Here is a 25,090-nt window from a genome sequence, read left to right on the forward strand (position 1 = left end):
AAACAAAAAATATGCTTCGAAACAAAGAGAAACTTTACTTTAAGAAACAGATTGAAGAATTCTTTTATCTAACTAGATAGCAATCATAAACTGTTTAAAATTTTAATTTAATACTTGATATTTCCTTATTGGATCTTCCACTTGGATTAGAAGAAACCTTTTTTTTTTTTCAAGGTAATTTCTTCCACTGTTAACGAAATTTCCCACCCTTGATTATTATGGCATACGAATTTTAAATCGCGGATTTAAATTATCACTTTTGAACGCTCATTGTGCGCGTCGATTTTATCGTAAATCTAAGAGGATTTTCCATCGTGTTTCCCTGTAGATATTGCTAGTTTAATCACGTGGTTTCGAAAATCCTAATAATTTTACGTAATACTATTACAACTCGCAAAATTAGATTCTGTTTCAAATTTTTTTTCTTTTGTAGCTTAGAAATTGCTTTAAAAATATTTAAGCTACGTAAAATCTCTTGTAATTTACTTAATAAAAATATCTTATAATTGAAGTATATTTTTCACTAAATATCGGAAATTTATTTCTCAGTACACTGATTTTGTTTCAAAATTAATAATTTTAAGTCCTGAAACCACCCCTAGGTAAATTTAAGTATTTTGCTTCACTTATGCTAAAATATTCATTTTAAATTGAATTTTATAAACAGTAAATATTTTAATTGTTAAACATTTATATTGAACTTATTTATTATGTAAAATAAAGAAAAACATCCACTGAATTTAGTTATTTCGATTAATCTGTACTTTTTTAATAAAATAATATTTTGAGTGATTAGTTTTGAATTCTTTAATTTTAAATTAAATCTTGCACTTAAAAGTATTTAATTTTAAGCAAATATAATTCTAAGATAACTGTTAAAAAGAATTCAGTGCTTGGAGCACTAATTCTATATAAAAATTACTATGATTATTATTAGGATTACCTTTTATTGGTCAATCTGCTGTGGTTTTATTGCTTTTTATTGGTCCATCTGTTGTGCAAGTGACCGTTCAAGCAAAAAGATAATGCACCACAACTATAAACTAATTAAGATAAGAACACAAAAAGAATAACAGTTAAAACTTGTATTCTATTAATTTTTTATTTTTTTATTAAAGAACTTCTTGAAATTCTCCATTTTCTATCATAATCATTAAATAAATAATTTAACCTTTAATTTAAATAGGCAACTTTTGGGGTCAGTTTATAAATACGGAGAATATTTAAACACTTAACGAATAGTATTAGAACTTTTTTTTTATAAAATAATACTAAAAGCATGCATGCTTCGCCTACAAATCCCCAAAAGTGCAAACGCAGTTCCTTTAAGATAGTTTTGCTCATATTTTGCTACTTAGTCTTGTTACCTTAATATCTTTAACAGATTATCTGAACTAAATAATAAAATTAGAAGTTACGCCTTACGCTCGATATCGCTCGCCAATCCTTGAAACTGCTTTTGCAGTTTTTAACGGATTACTCCAAACTTTTAACTAGCATCACTCGCTTATTGGATCACCCTATACACACAAAAATTAAAGATTGGATCAATATATATGTATACTGATTTAGTTCTAATCTAGCTATGTGTATATATATACATAGACTAAAATGATTTAGGGTGCTTAGCCAAATCTTTCAACAAAAAATAAGCACTTTTTTAATACATTTTAAGCACTCAAAAAATATTTTTTAGCATTATATACAATACCAAAATGCAAAATAATTTTCAAAGACTTTATATGATCATGATAAAATAACTAATTTCTGAGAAAGAACTCCTCTTGATTATATTAGGTGCTCTAAAATGATCAAGAGATTTTTCGGTTCAATATCAGAGGGTAGAAAGTGAAGTCGGAAATGGAGAATGTCTTGCAAAATGTAGCTGAGTTGCATATGAGAGTTTCTCACCGAACGCAGCTCAGTAGACGCACATGCGGATTTGTAAGTATTACATCAAACATGCAAAATGATTTGCGCTTTCATACGCTAGGGACCGACAGTACGCCGAAATGGACTGTGGTTGAATGAATTTGAAATCTATGCTTTTGCATCATTAATCAAAAGTTTTCAAAATCGAAATGGTAAAGAAAAATATCGCTTTTCCGAAGAGGGAAAATTAAGCCTTTTTTAATAACACCCTATAATAAAGCACCTATAAAGGCTTTTAAAGAATTGAAATCGTAAAATAACCTCTAAGCATTTTTTAAAGACACTACGCACCATTTAATATATTGTCGTTGATAGAACTACTTTGTGCAAAATAAATCTGAATAATTAAAAAAAAAATTCCCTTTTTTACAGTCCTTTAAGAAGACGCTAGGGCAGGAATGGGTTGACAAAATTAAGAGATAAATGAATTAAAATAAAAAGTTAAGATTCTGTTGGCTGATTTTCTGAAAATAGTTTAAACATTTATTTTTTGAATGTAATACTACAGTTCTAATCATAAATACCTATATTCATTAATACATTGTGGTGCGTAAGCCTGTTTCATGTATTTTATATAAATGCTGATAACGAAATAATTGTGTTTTGAATCATTTATATTTTCGGGAGAAAAAAGAAAGTTTCATAAGATTGTAATGTATGAACTAAAACTAATTGAACATATCTGGATTAGCTGCAATTGCGCAATCTCGTTTGGTAATTAATATATAAATTAATGCATTATCCGGATTTTATTGATATTTTAATGGGGATTCTGGTCCTGTTTTCGTAATGGCAAGTTTTTTGTATTTCTTTATATTTTATTTCGTATTGATTTTTTTCTTTTCAGGCTTAATTTTTATTTATATGAATAGCAAGATTTTGAATTTCTTCTAAAGATATGCATGTCCCGTCAAGTGGGTTAACCCACATTAACCCACATGACCCGTCAAGTGGGTTAACATGGGGTCATGCAGATAGACTTGATCAAGGGTCTACTGTGGTTAATAAGCTATACCTGATTAATTGTTTTGTTTTGATTAACACTTAGAAAATTTAAAAATTATATGAACAAAATCATTCCATTTTCATTGCGTTGTGATTTCAATTTTTGATTGCTTTTTCTTATTTTGTTTATCCATTATGGGGCCCTCTGTTCACAGTCAGTATTTTGGTTTAACCACTGACTACAGAAGGGCTGCAATTCGTTAGCAGACAGTGTGCCCCCTGATTAAGTGCTGTTTTTGCTAACATGCATATCTTTAGAAATTCTTCGTTTTTTTGTTGCTGATTTGAGTTTCTAATTTTCTAAATTGTTTAATTAAGACAAACTTGGTTTTAGCTCATGCAAATATTCAATTCTTTGTCAGAGCAATCAATTATACAATCTTTAACCGGATTGATATAGAAAGATCATAAAATCGTGAATCAATTTAAATCTGTCAGATACAAGTCGATGATTACATAATTTTATGCTAATTTAAACACATATTTTTAGTTTTAACGTTCCTGAAATAACTAAATAAAAATTTAATAACTTTACATTATATTATACACAACACTTTAAAAAGCATAATATTTCTATTGGAATTCAACGTCCGCAATATAATATAAATAAAACAATCCATTGTTGTTTAAAACAATTGAATTTCTTCAAATCAAAACTATTGATATAGATATTTACAATTATTAACTTAAACAGTTATAAAATAATAAAAAAATTATTAGATATATAAACAATTATAAAAATCTACGATAATTGTAACAACGAAAAGGGAAACTTACTTGGTACATCGGCCAGTTTTATCTAAAATGTAACGCAAAACTAGCACATAGAGATACGAAGAGACGTAAACAATACCTGAGATTTAGCATCTTTTTTAAATCACTTATTATTATCATAAACCACTTAATCAGCAAGTGAAATTACTGAGATTTAAACCATAAACTATCGAAGCTCTTAAAATTCAACTTTACTTCACAAGACGAAAGAGAATACTGCTTTTTGGTTTTCTAGGGTTGTCATAATCTTATATTATTACCCCCTAATCACAGTTATTTTGAATTTTTTCGTACTAAAGTAGCCAATTCAAAATTCGCCAAATAAAATGTTTGAACTAAATGTTATATCGAATTTTTACATCTACATTTTCTTGAAATATATTAAAATTAGTTGCGAAGCACTTTACCATTTTGAAAAATGCTGGCAGAAATCAGAACTAGATATGTTTTATTCTGCATTTATATCCTATAGTTGAAAACGTAACGCATTTTTTAAAAACAGATGATTTTATATAGGTCAGGATTTTTCGAAAAACTGTTCGTTTTTTCAAAATTTCAAAACCTTCTTATTGAATAAAATATAATCTGTTCAAATTAATTTTGAAGTTATTCTTTTAGTCCAAGTTCTTTTAATTTACTCACAGCTTCATCAGAATTACAGAAACTCTATCTCTTTAATCGAATTTTCTTTTTAATAATTTTGATATTTTAGTGCTAGAAGGCGTTATATCGGTTAAACTTGAGTATGAAGCTGAGAGAAATTCTTTAAATCAGATTTCCATTTAAAATATTTAATATATGCAATACATCAAAAAAGAGTAGTGGTGGCTCAGATGATAGAACGCTCGCCTCCAAACGAGGTGAACCGGGTTCGAATCCCAGAAGAGGCTGAAACTAATTCTGTATCCGCCTGACACCGATCACAGTGCTGACGTAAAATATTGTCAGTAGTAAACGAATCATGGGTTAGAGACAACTTACCATCAAGCTAACAGTGAGAAATTTCCTTGGTTTACATTAACATGGAGTCAGTTCCATCAAAAAGCGTTCCACGAAAGAAAATTCCTTCTAAATCTTATTCCAGGAGTTTTTCTGTCTTCTGGAATGGATTCAAACTTAAGAGGCTACGGAGTTGATAATTAGTAGTCGTGAATCCAAAAAATTGGGTTTGCTGTTCAACGACGGTTATGAAATAAAATACATCAGTAAAAAACCGTTTCTTTTTCAGGGAATATAGTTCTTGGCTTCCACTGAGGTAACCCAGGTTCCAATCTCAGCGATAGCTGGTCAATACGAATTTTGCACCAGGCTTGCACCGATCACAATTCTGACGTAAGACATTGTTAGTGATTCACGGAATATGGATTAGTATACCCTCTCCGTCATGCCAGCCCTTAATAGTTGTAAACCCAAAGAGTTGGGTCTGCTGTTCAACGACGGTTATAAAATATTAAATATAACTGTCGTTGAGCAGCCGACCCTAAGTTTTGGGTTTACGACTACTAATGTTCAACTCCGTAGCCATGTAATTTTGAACCCAATCTAGAAGACAACGGAACTAATGGATCAAGTATTGGGAGAAATACTTGAAGATGGAAAGATTTTTTGATGGAACTAACCTGCATTTGCGTTACATGGAGAGGAAAACCACGAATACCTTCCTAGGTTAGCCTGATAGAAAGAGGACTCTAACCCATGATCCACCTGCCACTGAGGATATTTACGTTAGCACTGTGGTCGGTGCGAGACGAGTTTAGTCTCCAAGCATGCATGGTACTCATTTTATCGACTAGCTGTAGGGATGAAGGGGCGAGGATTGATCCCAGGACCTGTGGCACGACACCAGTCACCAGTTATTGAAGAATACGTAACGACAAAAAATAGCCGAGAAAAAAATTACAATTTTTCGAGTACATATTTTTATATACTCAGGGATAAGGCCGGGATAGCCTGGTTGGTAGAGCACATGTCCAAGAGTTTTTGAGTTCGATCCCCACCGGACGAAGACTCCCAGTGTAGTAAATAGTGGCTGATGCACGTTAAATCGGTCGAGTTTCAAAGTCCTCCATGTTCGCATAACAAATCAATACCTCTGGGGGTACTGATCCAGGAGTTTCCTTGTCTTCTGATTTGGTTCAAAATTGCAAAGCTACGTAGTTGAACATTAGTAGTCGCATACCTAAAAATTGCGTCGACTGTTCAACGACGAATAAAATAAAATAAAATACTCAGGATATAGAGCGTTCGCCTTCCAATAAAGTTAAACGGGTTCGAATCCGAGCAATGTCTGATCTGTACGAATTCCGTATCCGGCTTTTACCGACCACAGTGGTGACGTGAAATATCCTCAGCAGTAGACGGATTATGGGATAGAGTCCTTTTGCCGTCAGGCTAATCGTGGGAGGTTCTCGTGATCTACCTCTCCATGTAACGCGAATATGAGGGTTATTTCAATTAAAAAAGTCCTCCACGAAGGCAAATTTCTCCAATACTTTATCCAGGAGTTCTCTTGTCTTCTGGATTGGGTTCAAAATTACAAGTTGAACATTAGTAGACGTAAACCCAAAAATCGGGTCGACTGTTCCACGACGGTAATATACACACTAATACATACGCTTTTTTTTTATATCTCTCAATGTTTTAAAAACTTAAAATTGTTTTCCTTTAGTAACTAAATTATTTGTATCGATTCCCTTTTATTTGGATTTTGTAATTTTGTAAATTTCAGTTAGATTAGATAGCTTTTGTTGTTTGCTTACCACTAAATTTACATAAAGTGTTAAACCTTTCCTAAAGATTCTGTTTATGCTCGCATAACAGATCATCATCACAGATCACATCATCAACAGATAACATCAGTTGATAGGCAATTATCAACTGATACAATAAAAACTCATTTCGAACTTGAAAGTATATTGATTTCGATATTTTTGAAGTTATACTTCTTATGCGACTTCCAACAAGGTTGCGTTAAACGTTTAACGCTACATTTTTATTTGCCGGGAAATCACGTGGTAGGATCCAGTTCTCCCTCATTCATTTCCATAGTGTTTTGGTTCTCACTAGCATAAAAATAATTAAAGTCATAAAAGTATTGTTTTTCTATAAATATTTTTTTAGTTTGTTTTGATACACATATAATTTAATAGGGTAGTATTTTTTATTTTCAAATTTAGTGGATAACAATTGTAAAAAATGAGTGAAGACAATCCCACGGACAATGTGACGGATTTAAGGTTATGTCAAAGTACGTCTCTTGTGAATATCAATTGATTGTTAGGTTTTCTCTTCTGAAATTACATTATGAAGCATTCACATACATTATTAATACAAATACATTTTCCAGGGCGAGACGATGAAGCAACCACAAGCGCTTCCACTGGTTCAAGAGGGAAAAATGCACAATATTACCCCGATTACAGAGCACGGAAGCGAGCGGAACAGGAAAAAGAGTCGTTGAATAGAACTAGTGATCCCTCTACGACTGCTGATTCTTCTACAATTAACGTCGCAGGTTGCGAAGTTTAACTTCTTCCGAGCAGTGGGACTCCACGAACTATTTTTTTAATATCTCTCAATGTTTTAAAAACTTAAAATTGTTTTCCTTTAGTAACTAAATTATTTGTATCGATCTCCTTTTATTTGGATTTTGTAATTTTCTAAATTTCAGTCAGAAGTCAGAAAAAAAGGGGTCGTTTCATTAGATTAGAAATAAAAGCACTCGATAATTTTGATTTTTTTTTCTCCCTCGAAATCTTAAAGCGATAAAAATAACCAATATGTGATTCTCAGTAAGTTATTGAAAACTACGCATTTGCTAGTTTTTTGGTTTTTTGAAATGTAATTTTATTTTAGTTTAAATTGGTAAAAACTAAGTTGGACGATGTTTATAAAATATTTTGATGTTGAGTGCATAACAACAAAGATGCTTATCAAATTTTAAAAAGCAGACAGCTTTATACTATTTAGCTGCATTTCAAAAACTACTGATTCTAATCTTCGTGTTGGTATAATTTGGCACAAAAATTAGAGATCTGAGTTATCTCAAGCTTCATTATCGAAAGATAGAATAAGTATCAACCATCAATTCACCTCTGAAAATTGAATTAAGTGGTTTAAAAATTTATTTAGAACTTCCTTCTCAACCACTTTGACAATTAAGAGGTTTTAAATTAAATAAATTAAATTAAAATTTAGTTAAATTAGGAGGTTTATAAATTTATTTAGAACTTCCTTCTCAACCACTTTGACAATTAAGAAGTTTAAAATTAAATAAATTAAATTAAAATTTAATTCAATTTAGAGGTTCAAAAATTTATTTAGAACTTCCTTCTCCACCATTTTGACAATTAAGAAGTTTAAAATTAAATAAATTAAATTAAAATTTAATTAAATTAAGAGGTTTAAAAATTTATTTAGAACTCCGTTTCAAGCACTTTGCGTTCGGTCGAGTGGAGGGAGACAATTTAACTCACAAATAAAATAAGAAAATTTTGAGTTTATATCAATTGACAGTGTACAAATATTCAGATTTAAGGGTCAGATTTTATTTAAGGGATTAGATTTATTAGTTTAGATTAATAAGAAACTATTGCAGGACAAATCAAGAAATTAAAACAATTCATCAGCAAATACATACATCAACAAAATAATTAATCCTTTTTTAAATCAAATATTATTTTTAATTTTTAAAATAAGTTTATTCTTTTACCATTACTGCTTCCTAAGCGATATTTGCTTTCAATAAACTAAAAAAAAATTTAGAACTCTAATTTACTATTTTTTTAAAAGCAAATTATTAATAAATGCAATAACTTAAATTCTTAATTGCGATTATTAAAGATTCTGTAAAGAATTTAAAATAATGATATAATTATTTAAAATAATTTTAAAATAGTTAGTAATAAGAACATTATTTTCAGCAATATTAGAAATAAAACATCTTTTTCACAGATTTAAAATATTGCTTTTTAAATGTATGCCAATGGAAGTTTTTAAAATTGCAATAAAATGATCGTTTAAAAAAGAATAAACGAAATCATGCATGTCATTGAAATGTTTCAAAATTATGCCCACTATAATTTCAAAATTTTGAATAGGCAAGTATCATTATAAAGGAAAGAACTAAATATTATAATGTTTCAAGAAATTTTTTTCAAGAAAAAACAGAACAAAACAACTTTGCATGTTTTGTACTATAATAATTAAATAAAGAAAAAGTATTTTTAACGTGCATCTTTTGCAATTTTTAAGCACTTGTTTGTTTATAATTAACATAATGAACGTAACACTTTTCCTTGTCATTGACATCACCTTTTTTAATTACAAACATATTTATTCCCCTATACTTAATATTTTTAAAAATTTCTAAAATTTTACCGAAAAAAAGAAGATTTACTAGCATTTAATAAATTATTTAATACTGAAATAAAGGGGAAAAGTAGCAATACGAGAACTTACTTACTTCTTACTTAAAAAGGTTCATACTTCATATTTTAAAAAAAGTTTCCAATGTAATTAACTATATATTTAGTATAAAGGAGACGAGAATGCGAAAAGCCCAAAAGGAGGTGAGTTTAACCATGATACAGGAACCATACTTAGAAAGATTCATACTATATATTTAAAGAAAAAAATTCCAAGTTTCCATAGCAGCAAAATATATATTTAGTATGAAAAGGATAAGGGAGACAAAGATGGGAAAAACCTAAAAGAGGAGAGTTTAATCATGACACACAGGATACGTACTTAGAACGGTTTAACTATGACCCTATAATAATATAAAATACTATATTAATAATATATAATAATATATTTAATTATATATTTGGCACAATGGAGGATATAAAACATGAAAATAAGAAAAGCATACAAGAACAGAGTGTAACTACAAGAACAGCATTCATTTTTAAAAAGCTTCATGCTCTAAATTTAGAAGAAAAAAAATTTAAGTACAAGTCCTAAGCAACAAAATATATATTTGTAGCATAATGGAGATGTGGAAAACATTAAAGAGGAGGCCATTTTCAGAGGCTTTGAACAACTGTTATAAACTCTCAGCAGTTATGGGAATATCATGCTATTTGCTAAGAAGCGTTATTCTGGTGATGGCAAACCATTCAAAAAACAGCGTTAGCATGTAGTAAAAAAAAACAAGATTTAAGATTAAACTGTGTATGCACCTGTTGTACTTCAACTGAAAGATCCAATAAAGATGAATCAGACAAAACTTGGCTGTTATCTGTTTGATCAAATACCGAAGATGCATTTTCAGAAGTATCCATAAGAGATGACGAATCTGAGAGCTTTTCTTCAAAGTCACACAGAGGAATCCATTCATTACATATGACAGTTTCGCCTGAAAACAGAGCATTTTTCAGAAATTCTCAAATTAATGGTTCAACATTCATAGTTAACAGTTCAGAAATGCATTTAGAGTCAAATAAGAGAAATTATTTCTTTTCTTGCCAAACCTGTGAACTTTGGCCGTTGAGAAAATAGAGATTTTGCATAGAATTTGTCTTAACCATAACATTCGCCTTATTTTACCCTTACCACTTAGCGGCCATTGCGATTTCTAGGGAAAAGTTATACGAGTGCTCTATAAATCTCAAATAGCGTTAATGTTTGAGTTACTAGAAAACGTAACGCTTTGCAAAATCTAGATCGTGGTATCGGTCCTCGTTAAACTGTTCTACCGTAAAATGCTCGACTTCGTGTGCAGGTCGTCGGGCTACCAAAGCAGGGGTGCCACCCCCCTTGCTGAGGATCAAAATCGCTATGGCATGTTTTCGGATCAACCACAGGGATGTTTCATTGCCTATAGGCCGTTGTGTGGCTCTAGTACGGCGTAAATAAGGTATCTAACATACCTCTTGTTTTTAAAAGTATTTTTCACTGAAAATCATAATTCTCAACACAGATTTTGATGAAGGTTGAAATCCACGTGAGCTGATATTCTGCGTTTGGATTCATATTAGATAAATTTTTCCATCCGAAACCTGCACAATATTAGTGATAGTTACAAGTATAGTGATCCAGTGATACTATATTTAGTAACTTATAACCTAACTGGATTCATTCTGACAGTAATTATTCATAAATCAAGGATATAAATCATAAAAATACATAAATCAAAGATGTAAATGAATTTTAAAAAAAACTTACCATTTTTCCACCGTTTCAACTCAGATACTAATTCCTTTAAATCAACGTCATTTTTAGGCAAAAATCGTCCCAAAAATCTGCTCAGCTTACTTCCACAATTTTTTTCATTCAGGTGAATATTATTTTGTATCACTTTTGTCCTAAAAATCATAACATTAATTATTTTTACGAAGCAAAGGACAGCGCTCTATCCCCTGAGCCACCACTACTCAGAAGCATTTTTCATGGCTGCCAACATGGATAAAAAAAAATCCGGTAGATTTTACAAAATAAATAAAGTTCATTTGTTGCATAATGTACTAAATATTTTACACATATGGAATTTCAGGGATTTTCAAAATTATCAAAATAAGACAACTGTAATATCATCTAGTTGTGATTGACATTAAATGAACTTCAAATGTTGTGCATAATGTTTACTCATAATTTTAAACGAAAAAAGTTTTTAACTGATTTCTATAAATGAGGCTCACATCATTATGAATTAGTAATACTTATTAAAGTATTAAAGCAAGAAATAATCTGAGAAAAAAATCAGTTTCAGTAGAAATTTTTTTTAGGAAACTAACTCAGTTTCAGGGAATATTCTAAAATGCACAAAAATCAAAAGAATTTTTATTAAATCAGTAGAGCAGGAGAAACTGGCGAAATCCAGTAGAGTTGGCACCTAGGATTTTCAGTGGTAAAATAGGACTGTTTCTGGATACATACCTGTTTTCGAAATCCAAAGACAGCTTTGTTTCAATTTCGAACGAAGGATCTACGCAGACAATGATTGCAGTACAAACTGTTTGAAGAACAGCCTTACTAGACGTATTGCACATTTACGGCAAACACAGTCCATAGAATCAAAAGTGAAAATTGTAATAAAAAATAATTAATTTTTGTAAAAAGTCTTTTTGTTATATATATATTTCAGAAAATCATTGCAATATTACTCTTTATTATCTGGGAATTTTAGTCTGAACATAAAACATGATTACTCGCCCAAAAGCTCTGGCATATTTCACAAAGTGGTATAATATACTATTTTTATGAATTCGGTATTTTTGCAATCAACATTTATTCAAGACAGTTCGGTCAAAATAAGCCAAGCTTTAACCAGCGCCCTCTATGCTTATTCAATGCAGCTGGAGAAAATCGTCGATTTCGTGAAAAAGAAAAGCATTTTCAATCAAATTTTTAAATATTCAAAAAACTACTCTAAAGTTAAACTATTATAAAACCGACAGCAAAATAAGTTTATAAACAGGGTTGCCTCTCAAATCTGGATAGAGAAGAAAATCCCTGTGTTTTCCCTGTATATGTTACACACCCGATATTAAGAAGAAAAGCACAATCACTATATTCTTGTATGAGCTGTATTGGGTTAACTATACTAAGTATAATTACCAGAGAAACTTAGAGAAAAAAAGGAACAGCTGAACATATTTAAAACATATAATGCAAAACATATAATGCACAATGTAAATGAACAAGTTTAATATAACTGAAATATCATCCTTGAATATCCCATAGATGAGTGGTTACCTTTTTTTAAAAAAGGAAAAGAGATAAAATCCCCTGTATTTTCCCAGTTTCTAAAAAAAAAAACTCCTCAAAATTCCCTACATTTTCCCAGTTATTTTAGATAATTTTTAAATTCCCTGCATTTTCCAGGTTTTCCCTTATTCTCCCAGTGGAGTGCTAATCCGGAGAAAAAACAATAGAAAAAAAGCTGATTGTGACAAAAGCTAGTGGATTCATTGAAAATGTTTGGTAGGTCCATTCATAAAAAAAAGTTTTGTAGAAATACAGCTTCTTGTCTAAAAGAAAAATAACAATCTAGGCTCATTAGTTACTGTACATAACTTTTTTTAATTACTTTTTAAGTCTAAAAACAAAGTTAATTTTAATAAGGATAAACCACCGAGAATATTATATTATAACGAAAACAATGACTCCACCATTCCTATCTTACAGTACCGGGTTCACACCATATTTGTATAAAAAAACAAAAGTCACTGAGTTTCCCTGAATTTGTACACAGAATTCACAATCTATATTTAGAGATAAAAAAAGTTACTGAGTTAGCCTGAATTTCCACACAAAATTCACAATCTATATTTAGAGAAAAAAAAGTCACTGAGTTTCCCTGAATTTGTACACAGAATTCACAATCTATATTTAGAGATAAAAAGAGTCACTGAGTTAACCTGAATTTCCACACAGAATTCACAATCTATATTTCGAGAAAAAAAAGTCACTGAGTTTCGACACAGAATTCAACTCTATATTTGGAGATAAAAAAGTTACTGAGTTTCCCTGAATTTCTATACAGGATTCATATTTAGAGATAAAAAAAAGAGTCACTGACTTTCCTTGAATTTCTGAATAGCAGTTCTAAAAGCTAGAAAACACGAGAATAGAAAAATAATTAAATTTTCAAGACATGATGAAAGTTGTATGCTTCAATACCTTTCCTACAAACTATATAGTTGAGTTATGCAATATTATCATACATGCCTACAAGTCAAACTCTCAAATTAAAATAAATTGGAAGATTTTAGAGAAATTTTTGTTAAAAAAAACTGCTTTTTGTTGATTGTCTAAAAACATTGAAAATAATTAAAATTTGTTACCATTGGTTCAAAAAAAGAATCCAATATCCTTATTGAAGTATTAACTGCAAAAACAAACGATTTAATTACAGAAAATAAACTTTCATGAGATTCAATAAAAGAATTTTTCTTTCCCAAATTTGCTGCATCAACAAAAATAACCACTTAAAAAATTTACATTGAAAAATTGACAATTTTAAGGGAGGAAGGAGAATGCATGAAAAAAAGAATTATTTCTCATGTCTTAAAAAATCTTAAGAGGAATTTTTTTAAAAAAAAGGTCATTAGAACGTTACATCTTTCTGATGTTGCTCAATGCTGCAAAATTTTAAGTTTTTAAAAGTAGTTTTAACTTCCTTCAGATTTTCAGGTTCGGTTCTTCTTGCTTTCTCTGAGACGTTCTGATATACATTCCTGATTTTTTAAAAGAATTATTTCATCCTAATAGATTCAAAAGTTTAATGGTTGGTTCATACTTTCTTTCTTAAAATAATATTTAAAGAATAAATTTCTTGTCTTTCCATATCGTTAACATGGATAGGGAAAAATCCAGTAGATTTTACGAAATAATATAAATGTCTTAATACTTGTTACAAAATGTACTAAATATTTGACACATGGGAAATTTTAGGGATTTTTTAGTCATCAAAATAAATAAAAAAACTACATTGTTTTTCAGTTATGATTAACATTAAATGAACTTGAAATGTTATGTATTATGTTTACTTTTAATTTTGAATGGTAATAGATATTTAATTCATGCAGGATAGTTAACTGGTTTTCATAAATGAGGTTCACATCATTATGTATTAGTAACACTTATTTAAATATTAAAGCAAACGATAATATGAGCAAAACCTCAATTTCCATAGAGATTTTTTAATGAAACTCGATTAACGAATTTTAGGGAATTTTCTAAAGTGAACAAAAAACAGACGAATTTTATTAAACCAGTAGACCAGGTCACACTGACAAAATTCAGTAGTCTAAAGGGAGAAATCAGTAGACTTGGCAGACATGCTTGTATAATAAATGCATGTAATCAAGTAACATTATTAGCCGAAAAAAAAATCTCTACTTTTCGTTTCTTATCTCGCTGTTTCAAAACTGATTTTCAATTTTCATAAGCAATAAAATTAGAGAAGATTTAAAAATGAATTTCTAAAATTTTTTTTTACTAGAAAATCCAGTAAATCCTTGTCTACTGGAAAATCCGGTAGAGTTGGCAGCTATAAAAAAATTTATGCGTTGGACGAGATTAACAGAAGAAAAATTAGAGATATACAATTGTATAAGTAATATGTCACTATTACCTTCTCACTGCCAGCTAAACCTACTAGAAGCAACTTTCCAATAAACTTTTTACATGTAGTGAAGTTTTCTTGTTTAATCACGATCTGGAAAATAGTATGACTCCTGGAACTATGCTCTTTCATTTCTGTAATAAAAAAATACAATGTAATTAATATAGGAATTCTTTTTCCCGTATGAAACTCAGAATTCAACATAAACTTGATGTTCCGCAAAGACAGCCCTTAATATATATTTTTAAGACTCTATTAAAAAGTGAAAAATAAAAGACGTTCATTTGGAATCTCAAATTAATATTTAAGCCAGGGCCAAAGGAAAACAATATCTAAAGCTGACCAATCACTATTAGAGACTAAAACCTATTTATTACCGATAGAAACCAGAGAGGTGTCTCAAAATAATTATTAGTGAAAACCCAAAATTAGGTCAGCTGTTCAACAACGGTTATAAAATAAAATAAAGGTTTTCTGTGAGTGAAGTTCAGCAAAGAAAGCGTAAAGGAATAATAAAAAAAAAGAATAAAAAAATAAAATGGCTCGAGAAAGGTTCAAATTTCAAGACCCCCTAGCTCCCTTTAATATCAAGGTATAATTTTCAAACTCAGACCCTATGGTGCAAACAAGGCTGCTGAAGATAATTTTTATAGGCCAATTAGGGGGGTAACTGTGGGTCCCTAAAGGTATATTGCGAAGATGAGAGGTGACAGCTTTTGAAGCGAAACTGTGGTAGGCTTCACGTATCACCGAGGATTGGAAGTTAGGCCACCAAACAAGCAAGTTCGCTGCAGGAGGGAGGGGGTCCTGGGTACGAATCCCAGGGACGGTTAAATTTTCAAAAAAGTTTCTTTTTTTTTTGTTTATATTAAATTATATTATTTTTTTATGCGTTTTTCGTTTTTCTGGAGGTTCCTGCAAGCAGGAAAAAAAATTTATCGGGAAAATGGGAAAAAGCAGGGAAAATCCAGGAAAATCAGTTTATTTGCTCTTTTTCGACTTCTATTGTAACATTTTGGATATTCTACCATGCATGGGATGTTTTCTGTGTGTGAAGTCCAGCAAAGAAAGCGTAATGGCATAATAAAAAAAAGAATAAAGAAATAAAATGGCTCGAGAAAGGTTCAAATTTCAAGACCCCCTAGCTCCCTTTTATATCAAGGTATAATTTTCAAACTCGTACCCTAAGTAGAGGTCTATGGTCCAAACAAGGCTGCTGAAGATAATTTTTATAGGCCAATTAGGGGGGTCACAGTTTGCCCCAAAAGGTATTTTGCGAAGATGAGAGGAGAGAGCTTTTGAAGCGAAACTGTGGTAGGCTTCACGTATCACCGTGGTCTGGAAGGTAGGCCACCAGACAAGCAAGTTCGCTGCCGGAGGGAGGGGTCCTGGGTTCAAATCCCAGGGACAGTCGAATTTTCAAAATATTATTTTTATTTGTTTATTTTAAATTATATTATTTTTTTATGTGTTTTTCGATATTCTGGAGGTTCCTGCATGCAGGAAAAAAAATTTTTATTGGGAAAATGGGAAAAAACTTTGAAAATCCAGGAATATCAGTTTATTTGCTCTTTTTCGACTTCTATTGTAACATTTGGGATATTCTAGCATGCATGGGGTGCTTTCTGTGTGTGACGTCCTTCAAAGAAAGCGTAATGGAATAATAAAAAAAAAGAATAAAGAAATAAAATGGCTCGAGAAAGGTTCAAATTTCAAGATCCCCTAGCTCCCTTTAATATCAAGATATAATTTCCAAACTCGGACCGACCCTAAGTAGGGGTCTATGGTCCTAGCAAGACTGCTGAAGATAATTTTTATAGGCCAATTAGGGGGGTCACAGTTTGCCCCAAAAGGTATTTTGCGAAGATGAGAGGAGAGAGCTTTTGAAGCGAAACTGTGGTAGGCTTCACGTTATAATACTGAAAGAAAACACAAATAATTAAGATCAAAAGGAAAAAACTTCTTTGAAAAAAACGCGCTAAAAAGCAGCAGAAATTTCAGAAAAAAGTATCAATACAAAACAAATGAAATAAAACAAAAATACGACCACCGAAGCCGACGTCTTCAGGGGGTACCGGCCCCGGTAGCCATTAAAAACAAAACCATTTCTATTTGAGGGAGAAGCAAAAGCTTAAAATATCTCCCTCAGTACCCCGATGGTTTTGTATAGAGGTCCAGGAAAAACAAGATACATTCAAAAGAATAAACAAATTACGAAAAGAAAATCAATAAAAATCATCAGAAAATTAAAAACTCACATTCACAGGTCAAGAATCAACTTCAAAAGCGGAGGAAAAGAAAACACTGAAAACTGAAAAACAACGCCCCCTATAATAATGCGCAGTAAAAGTTTAAAAATGATATGAAAAGGTCAGGAGAAGGAGATACGTAGATAAATTAATAGAATGCTTAACTGGGGCTGCTCAGTTAAGACTAGAATTGCGCCCTGTTAAAAGAAAAAATATAAAAAAAAACCTAAAAATCATCAATCATTTTTTTAATTAAAAAATTAACATTACAAAAATTAAAAGGAAAATCATTTTTACTCAAATTATTTAAAAAATTATCCACAGCTTCTCGAAAACTTTCAACATTATTACAAATTTTCTTGATCCTAACTAATTGCGAAAAAACAAGATTTTTGAATATTTTACAACACAAATTAGTTTTAAAGTTGCAGAAAAAAATAACATTAAAATTAAAGGCTTTTCTTTTATCAAACACAGCAATTTTAATAAAATTGTTAACAATATCAATTTTAAAATCTAAATATTCAATATTAAAGCAATTTTCATTAGTTTTTTTCAGGACCAAATCACCAGGATAAATTGTATAAATAAAATTAAAATCGTCACAATTAAACAAAATCAAATCATCAATGTATCGGAAAGCATTAAGTACCCCATGTTCAAGAAATTTAGCCTCAAAAAAGTGCAAAAAATTTTGGCAAAAGCCCCAGAAAAGGAATTACCTTGTGGAATTCCAATAATTTGTTTATCACCGTGGTCTGGAAGGTAGGCCACCAGACAAGCAAGTTCGCTGCCGGAGGGAGGGGTCCTGGGTTCAAATCCCAGGGACAGTCGAATTTTCAAAATATTATTTTTATTTGTTTATTTTAAATTATATTATTTTTTTATGTGTTTTTCGATATTCTGGAGGTTACTGCATGTAGGAAAAATTTTTTTATTGGGAAAATGAAAAAAAAACTGGAAAAATCCCGGAAAATCAGTTTATTTGCTCTTTTTCGACTTCTATTGTAACATTTGGGATATTCTAGCATGCATGGGGTGCTTTCTGTGTGTGACGTCCTTCAAAGAAAGCGTAATGGAATAATAAAAAAAAAGAATAAAGAAATAAAATGGCTCGAGAAAGGTTCAAATTTCAAGATCCCCTAGCTCCCTTTAATATCAAGATATAATTTCCAAACTCGGACCCTACGTAGGGGTCTATGGTCCTAGCAAGACTGCTGAAGATAATTTTTATAGGCCAACTAGGGGGGTCACAGTGGACCCCTAAAGGTATATTGCGAAGATGTGAGGAGAGAGCTTTTAAAGCGAAACTGTGGTAGGCTTCACGTATCACCGTGGACAGGAAGGTAGGCCACCAGACCAGCAAGTTCGCTGCCGGAGGGAGGGGTCCTGGGTTCGAATCCCAGGGACGGTCGAATTTTCAAAAAATTTTATTTATTTATTTTTGTTTATTTTAAATTATATTATTTTTTTTCTGTGTTTTTCGATATTCTGGAGGTTCCTGTCTGTAGGAAAAAAAAATTTTTTATTGGGAAAATGGGAAAAAGCTATAAAAATACAGGAAAATCAGTTTCTTTGCTCTTTTTCGACTTCTATTGTAACATTTTGGATATTCTAGCATGCATGGGGTGTTTTCTGTGTGTGAAGTCTAGCAAAGAAAGCGTAATGGAATAATAAAAAAAATGAATAAAAAAACAAAATGGCTCGAAAAAGGTTCAAATTTCAAGACCCCCTAGCTCGCTTTAATATCAAGGTATAATTTTCAAACTCGGACCCTAAGTAGGGGTCTATAGTCCAAACAAGGCTGCAGAAGATAATTTTTATAGGCCAATTAGGGGGGTCACTGTGGGCCCCTAAAGTTATATTGCGAAGATGAGAGGAGAGAGCTTTTGAAGCGAAACTGTGGTAGGCTTCACGTATCACCGTGGACAGGAAGGTAGGCCACCAGACAAGCAAGTTCACTGCAGGAGGAAGGGGTCCTGGGTTTGAATCCCAGGGATGGTCAAATTTTCAAAAAAGTTTCTTTTTTTTCTGTTTAATTTAAATTATATTTTTTTATGTGTTTTTCGATATTTAGGAGGTTCCTGCATGTAGGAAAAAATTTTTTAATTGGAAAAACTGGAAAAATCCAGGAATACCAGTTCATTTGCTCTTTTTCAACTTCTATTGTAACATTTTGGATATTCTAGCATGCATGGGGTGTTTTCTGTGTGTGAAGTCCAGCAAAGAAAGCCTAATGGAATAATAAAAAAAAGAATAAAAAAATAAAATGGCTCGAGAAAGGTACAAATTTCAAGACCCCCTAGCTCCCTTTAATATCAAGGTATAATTTTCACACTCGGACCGTAAGTAGGGGTCTATGGTCCGAACAAGGTTGCTGAAGATAATTTTTATAGGCCAATTAGGGGGGTCAAAGTTTGCCCCTAAATGTATATTGCGAAGATGAGAGGAGAGAGCTTTTGAAGCGAAACTGTGGTAGGCTTCACGTATCTCTGTGGACTGGAAGGTAGGCCACAAGATAAGCATGTTCGCTGCATAAGGGAGGGGTCCGGGGATCAAATCCCAGGGACGGTCAAATTTTCAAAAAATTCTCTCTTTTTTTTTGTTTATTTTAAATTATATTATTTTTTTATGCGTTTTTCGATATTCTGGAGGTTTCTGCATGTAGAAAAAAAAATATTTTTGATTGGAAAAATGGAAAAAACTGGAAAAATCCAGGAAAATCATTATATTTGCTCATTTTCGACTTCTATTGTAACATTTTGGATATTCTAGCATGCATGGGGTGTTTTCTGTGTGTGAAGTCCAGCAAAGAAAGCGTAATGGAATAATATAAAAAAAAGAATAAAAAAAGAAAATGGCTCGAGAATGGTTTAAATTTCAAGACCCCCTAGCTCCCTTTAATATTGAGGTATAATTTTCAAACTCGGACCCTAAGTAGGGGACTATGATCCAAACAAGGCAGCAGAAGATAATTTTTATAGGCCAATTAGGGGGGTCACAGTTTGCCCCTAAAGGTATATTGCGAAGATGAGAAGAGAGAGCTTTTGAAGCGAAACTGTGGTAGGCTTCACGTATCTCTGTAGACTGGAAGGTAGGCCACCAGACAAGCAAATTCGCTGCGGGAGTGAAGGGTCTTGGATTCGAATCCCAGGGACGGTCAAATTTTCAAAAAAAAATTTTTTTATTGTTTATTTTAAATTATATTGTTTTTTTACTTAATTTTCGATATTCTGGAGGTTCCTGCATGTAGGAAGAAAACAATTTTTATTGGGAGTATTGGAAAAAACAGGAAAAATCCAGGAAAATCATTATATTTGCTCATTTTCGACTTCTATTGTAACATTTTGGATATTCTAGCATGCATGGGGTGTTTTCTGTGTGTGAAGTCCAGCAAAGAAAGCGTAATGGAATAATATAAAAAAAAGAATAAAAAAGTAAAATGGCTCGAGAAAGGTTCAAATTTCAAGACCCCTAGCTCCCTTTAATATCAAGGTATAATTTTCATACTAGGACCCTAAGTAGGGGTCTATAGTCCAAGCAAGGCTGCTGACGATAATTTTTATAGGCCAATTAGGGGGGTTTGGTGGGCCCCTAAAGGTATATTGCGAAGATGAGAGGAGTGAGCTTTTGAAGCGAAACTGTGGTGGGCTTCACGTATCACCATGGACAGGAAGGTAGGCCACTAGACAAGCAAGTTCGCTGCAGGAGGGAGGGGGTCCTGGGTACGAATCCCAGGGACGGTAAAATTTTCAAAAAAGGTTCTTTTTTTTGTTTATATTAATTTATATTATTTTCTTATGCGTTTTTCGTTTTTCTGGAGGTTCCTGCATGCAGGAAAAAAAAGTTATAGGGAAAATGGGAAAAAACAGGGAAAATCCTGGAAAATCAGTTTATTTGCTCTTTTTCGACTTCTATCCTAAAGGTATATTGCGAAGATGAGAGGAGAGAGCTTTTGAAGCGAAACTGTGGTAGGCTTTACGTATCTCTGTGGACTGGAAGGTAGGCCACAAGACAAGCATGTTCGCTGCATAAGGGAGGGGTCCGGGGATCAAATCCCAGGGACAGTCAAATTTTCAAAATATTATTTTTTTTTGTTTATTTTAAATTATATTATTTTTTTATGCGTTTTTCGATAGTCTGGAGGTTCCTGCTTGTAGGAAAAAAATTTTTATTGGGAAAATGGGGAAAAACTGGAAAAATACAGGAAAATCAGTTTATTTGCACTTTTTCGACTTCGATTGCAACATTTTGGATATTCTAGCGTGCATGGGGTGTTTTCTGTGGGTGAAGTCCAGCAAAGAAAGCGTAATGCAAGACCCCCTAGCTCGCATTAATATCGAGGTATAATTTTCAAGCTCGTACCCTAAGTAGAGGTCTATGGTCCAAACAAGGCTGCTGAAGATAATTTTTATAGGCCAATTAGGGGGGTCACAGTTTGCCCCTAAAGGTATATTGCGAAGATGAGAAGAGAGAGCTTTTGAAGCGAAACTGTGGTAAGCTTCACGTATCTCTGTAGACTGGAAGGTAGGCCACCAGACAAGCAAATTCGCTGTAGGAGGGAGGGGTTCTGGGTTCGAATGCCAGGGACGGTCGAATTTTCAAAAAAAAGTATTATTTTCTTTTTGTTTATTTTAATTTATATTATTTTTTGTGTGTTTTTCGATATTCTGGAGGTTCCTGCTTGTAGGGAAAAAAAATTTTATTGGGAAAATGGGAAAAAAACTAGAAAAATAACGGAAAATCAGTTTATTTGCACTTTTTCGACTTCGATTGTAACATTTTGGATATTCTAACATGCATGGGGTGCTTTCTGTGTGTGAAGTCCAGCAAAGAAAGCGTAATGGAATAAGAAAAAAAAATGCCTCGAGAAAGGTTCAAATTTTAAGACCCCCTAGCTCCCTTTAATATCAAGGTATCATTTTCAAACTCGGACCCTAAGTAGGGGTCTATGGTCCTAGCAAGACTGCTGAAGATAATTTTTATAGGCCAACTAGGGGGGTCACAGTGATCCCCTAAAGTTATATTGCGAAGATGAGAGGAGAGAGCTTTTGAAGCGAAACTGTGGTAGGCTTCACGTATCACCGTGGACAGGAAGGTAGCCGAAATCGACAGAATTTTTCTAAGTACCGAAATCAACAGAATTTTTCTAAGTACCGAAATCGACAGAATTTTTCTAAGTACCGAAATAAACAGAATTTTTCTAAGTACCGAATTCGACAGAATTTTTCTAAGTACCGAAATCAACAGAATTTTTCAAAGTACCGAAATCGTCAGAAATTTTCTAAGTACCGAAAACTTCTGAATGTTTTCTAAGTACCGAAAAAGGCAGAAATTTTCTAAGTACCGTAATCGTTGGAATTTTTCTAAGTACCGAAATCGTCAGAATTTTTCTAAGTACCGAAAAAGTCAGATATTTTCTAAGTATCGAAAACTTCTGAATGTTTTCTAAGTACCGAAATCAACAGAATTTTTCAAATACTGAAATCGGCAAAATTTTTCTAAGTACCGAAAACGTCAGAAATTTTCTAAGTATCGAAAACGTCTGAATGTTTTCTAAGTGCCGAAATCGTCAGAATTTTTCTAAGTACCGAAAAGGTCAGAAATTTTCTAAGTACCGAAAAGGTCAGAAATTATCTAAGTACCGAAAACTTCTGATTGTTTTCTAAGTACCGAAATCGTCAGAATTTTTCAAAGTACCGCAAAGGTCAGAAATTTTCTAAGTACCGAAATCGTCAGAATTTTTCTAAGTACCGAAATCGTCAGAATTTTTCTCAGTACCAAAATCATCAGAATTTTCTAAGTACCGAAATCGTCGGAATTTTTCTAAGTAAAGAAATCGTCAGAATTTTTCTAAGTACCAAAATCAACAGAATTTTTCTAAGTACCGAAATCAACAGAATTTTTCGAAGTACCGAAATCGTCCGAATTTTTCTAAGTACCGATAACGTCAGAAATTTTCTAAGTACCAAAAACTTCTGAATGTTTTCTAAGAACCGAAAAAGGCAGAAATTTTCTAAGTACCGAAATCGTCGGAATTTTTCTAAGTACCGAAATCGTCTGAATTTTTCTAAGTACCGAAATCGTTTGAAATTTTCTAAATACCGAAAAGGTCAGAAATTTTCTAAGTACCGAAATCATCAGAATTTTTCTAAGTACCGAAATCAACAGAATTTTTCAAAGTACCGAAATCGTCAGAAATTTTCTAAGTACCGAAAACTTCTGAATGTTTTCTAAGTACCGAAAAAGGCAGAAATTTTCTAAGTACCGTAATCGTTGGAATTTTTCTAAGTACCGAAATCGTCAGAATTTTTCTAAGTACCGAAAAAGTCAGATATTTTCTAAGTATCGAAAACGTCTGAATGTTTTCTAAGTGCCGAAATCGTCAGAATTTTTCTAAGTACCGAAAAGGTCAGAAATTATCTAAGTACCGAAAACTTCTGATTGTTTTCTAAGTACCGAAATCGTCAGAATTTTTCAAAGTACCGCAAAGGTCAGAAATTTTCTAAGTACCGAAATCGTCAGAATTTTTCTAAGTACCGAAATCGTCAGAATTTTTCTAAGTACCAAAATCATCAGAATTTTCTAAGTACCGAAATCGTCGGAATTTTTCTAAGTAAAGAAATCGTCAGAATTTTTCTAAGTACCAAAATCAACAGAATTTTTCTAAGTACCGAAATCGTCCGAATTTTTCTAAGTACCGATAACGTCAGAAATTTTCTAAGTACCAAAAACTTCTGAATGTTTTCTAAGAACCGAAAAAGGCAGAAATTTTCTAAGTACCGAAATCGTCGGAATTTTTCTAAGTACCGAAATCGTCTGAATTTTTCTAAGTACCGAAATCGTTTGAAATTTTCTAAATACCGAAAAGGTCAGAAATTTTCTAAGTACCGAAATCATCAGAATTTTTCTAAGAACCGAAAACGTCAGAAATTTTCTAAGTACCGAAAACTTCCGAGTCTTTTCTAAGTACCGAAATCGTCAGAATTTTTCAAAGTACCGAAATCGTCAGAATTTTTCTAAGTACCAAAATCATCAGAATTTTCTAAGTACCGAAATCGTCGGAATTTTTCTAAGTAAAGAAATCGTCAGAATTTTTCTAAGTACCAAAATCGACAGAATTTTTCTAAGTACCGAAATCGACAGAATTTTTCTAAGTACCGAAATCAACAGAATTTTTCGAAGTACCGAAATCGTCCGAATTTTTCTAAGTACCGATAACGTCAGAAATTTTCTAAGTGCCGAAAACTTCTGAATGTTTTCTAAGTACCGAAAAAGGCAGAAATTTTCTAAGTACCGAAATCATCAGAATTTTTCTAAGTACCGAAAACTTCCGAGTCTTTTCTAAGTACCGAAATCGACAGAATTTTTCTAAGTACCGAAATCGGCAGAATATTTCTAAGTACCGAAAACTTCTGAATGTTTAATAAGTATCGAAATCGTAAGAATTTTTCTAAGTACCGAAAACGTCTGAAATTTTCAAAGTACCGAAAAAGGCAGAAATTTTCTAAGTACCGAAATCAACAGAATTTTTCTAAGTACCGAATTCGACAGAATTTTTCTAAGTACCGAAATCAACAGAATATTTCTAAGTACCGAAATCATCAGAATTTTTCTAAGTTCCGAAACCGTCAGAATTTTTCTAAGTACCGAAATCAACAGAATTTTTCTAAGTACCGAAAACTTCTGATTGTTTTCGAAGTACCGAAATCGTCAGAATTTTTCTAAGTACCGCAAAGGTCAGAAATTTTCCAAGTACCGAAAAGGTCAGAAATTTTCTAAGTACCGAAATCGTCAGAATTTTTCTAAGTTCAAAATCATCAGAATTTTTTTAAGAACCGAAATCGTCAAAATTTTCTAAGTACCGAAATAATCGGAATTTTTCTAAGTACCGAAATCGTCAGAAATTATCTAAGTACCGAAAACTTCTGATTGTTTTCTAAGTACTGAAATCGTCAGAATTTTTCTACGTACCGCAAAGGTCAGAAATTTTCCTAGTACCGAAAACGTCAGAAATTTTTTAAGTACCGAAAACTTCCGAGTCTTTTCTAAGTACCGA

The 25,090-nt window shown here is 32.0% G+C and overlaps 1 protein-coding gene and 1 long non-coding RNA gene across 2 annotated transcripts in view; both read right to left on the reverse strand.

Annotated features, from left to right (window-relative positions):
• Window positions 1-5,097, reverse strand: part of LOC147816209 (uncharacterized) — a 71,676-nt gene extending 66,579 nt beyond the window's left edge. Inside the window, exon 1 of the mRNA XM_087156733.1 lies at window positions 4,693-5,097. The gene's annotated coding sequence lies outside the window, so the exon portion shown is untranslated. The remainder of the gene's footprint in view (window positions 1-4,692) is intronic.
• Window positions 5,098-9,437: 4,340 nt separating this feature from the next.
• On the reverse strand, window positions 9,438-14,934 carry LOC147816210 (uncharacterized). The gene is made up of 3 exons (XR_015431074.1): window positions 14,792-14,934; window positions 10,879-11,018; window positions 9,438-10,069 (listed from the first exon to the last, which is right to left on the reverse strand). It is a non-coding gene; the product is annotated as an uncharacterized LOC147816210 (long non-coding RNA).
• Window positions 14,935-25,090: the final 10,156 nt, after the last annotated feature.

The sequence above is a fragment of the Parasteatoda tepidariorum genome, chromosome 2 (assembly GCF_982258835.1).
Source record: "Parasteatoda tepidariorum strain Cologne lab strain chromosome 2, Ptep-v5.0, whole genome shotgun sequence".
In the NCBI taxonomy this organism is placed as follows: domain Eukaryota; kingdom Metazoa; phylum Arthropoda; class Arachnida; order Araneae; family Theridiidae; genus Parasteatoda; species Parasteatoda tepidariorum.